The sequence below is a fragment of the Arvicanthis niloticus genome, chromosome 22, assembly GCF_011762505.2.
Source record: "Arvicanthis niloticus isolate mArvNil1 chromosome 22, mArvNil1.pat.X, whole genome shotgun sequence".
NCBI lineage: Eukaryota > Metazoa > Chordata > Mammalia > Rodentia > Muridae > Arvicanthis > Arvicanthis niloticus.
In genome coordinates this window covers 34981846-34983705 of record NC_133429.1, presented here as the reverse complement: position 1 = coordinate 34983705, position 1860 = coordinate 34981846, and the positions used below count along the sequence as shown (strand labels likewise).

The 1860-nt window shown below is 45.6% G+C and overlaps 1 pseudogene; it reads left to right on the top strand.

The window, feature by feature from the left end:
- The first annotated feature begins 622 nt into the window (after positions 1-622).
- Positions 623-1246, top strand: LOC143436187 (ubiquitin-conjugating enzyme E2 variant 1 pseudogene; annotated as a pseudogene).
- Positions 1247-1860: the final 614 nt, after the last annotated feature.

The window sequence follows — 1860 nt, the reverse complement described above, 5'->3', positions numbered from 1 at the left end:
AAATATTGTATTTTCCCCCTTTCATGCCTTTTAGTCCTTATGGCGTTATCAGTTTCTCATTTGCTATAACATTCAATCATTACTACTTTATACCTTCACTGAATTCTATTGTTTTTAAGTTATTCAGTTTATACTCAGTAGTTATCAATTCATACTTCCTCTGAGAGTTCTCATCTAATAGATTAAATCTTCTGAGGGTATAAAAATGTACAGTCAATGGCAGATATTTTGTATATTTTATTGTTTAAAAGGTTTTTTCTGTTGCATTCTCTGGTTTAACAATTTTATTTTGATCCTTCAATACTTGAAGGGATTCCAAAATATATGATTAATAAATCAGCCCTTATATTATATGCTACATGGGAAGTATCAGACTGGAACTCATAAAACTAAAATAGAAAAAAAAAGAGTCACATTTAATTAGAAAAATGCTAAATTTTACAGATTGTAGGTACCATCAAGATGTTACTGTGTTGTACTCTTATACTGTGAGTTACCCAACTAACAAAAATATTTGTAAGTAGTTCATTGCTGAGATGAAGCTTCCAGGTTACTGACATGGATCGTTAAGCAAAAATTTAAAAACATAAAGTGCTTAGTTTAAAAGATGGGTAATGGGGTGAAGAAGGGGCCGGCCTTCGAGCGACAGCGACGCAAGATGGCAGCCACCACAGGCTCGGGAGTAAAAGTCCCTCGAAATTTCCGACTGTTGGAAGAGCTGGAAGAAGGCCAGAAAGGAGTCGGCGACGGCACAGTTAGCTGGGGTCTGGAGGACGACGAGGACATGACACTTACAAGATGGACAGGCATGATAATTGGGCCTCCACGAACAATTTATGAAAACCGAATATACAGCCTTAAAATAGAATGTGGGCCTAAGTACCCAGAAGCACCCCCATCTGTAAGATTTGTAACCAGAGTCAATATGAGTGGCGTGAGCAGTTCCAATGGAGTGGTGGACCCCAGAGCCACGGCGGTGCTGGCAAAGTGGCAGAACTCTCACAGCATCAAAGTCTTCCTGCAGGAGCTGCGGCGCCTGATGATGTCAAAAGAGAACATGAAGCTGCCACAGCCGCCAGAAGGACAGTGTTACAGCAATTAGTCACCAAGGCCCCGCCTCCCCTCCCCATCCAACCCAAGTTTTCATTTTCCACAGTAGTGAATTTTCTAGATACATCCGTAGACCTCAAAGTACTGGAGAGGAAGCCCCACTCAGCCTTCATCCTGGGACACTGTTCTGATACTAAGTTCTTGTCCATTTGAGATACCTGAGTTGTGCTGTGTAGCATCATCTGTCCAGTGTAACCGCCGTTTGCCTGGTTGAACTTCTGGGATCAAGAAGGTGTGTTGAAATCAGTTTCCTTTGGGAGCGGTGGGCACAGCTAACGCAAATGTGAACAGACATGTCACACAATCACCTGCTGCTGGCACTTGGCCTGGGTCTGCCTTTGCCCTCCCCGCCCTCTGCCACAGCTGTGTGGTGGCCCTTAGAATAGATGGGAAGGCTTCAGGTAGCAGCCGAGGGACTGACTACTGCTGGGCTTGGGGTGCTTTGACTGCACCCCTGCTTGCTTAAGTCTTAAGTGATGCCCCATCCAAGCCATGGTCCCCACTCCTCCACTCCCACCCTCGGCCAAAGCTTAGATTGTAACCTTCCCCTTCCTCTGAAATTGGCCGCGGGTGAGGAATTCGGGGCTTCCTGTCTCCCCACCTTTATCTTGGGGTGCTGCTTTCCCCTCCTCAACTCCCTTGTTGCCCGTCATCACCCAATACTTGCTGTGGCCAGAAGCCATCAGATGAGGTTGGTTGAGCCTGGCCTCCCTCACTTAGCTCTGAGCCACACTCGTTCACCTGCCACCA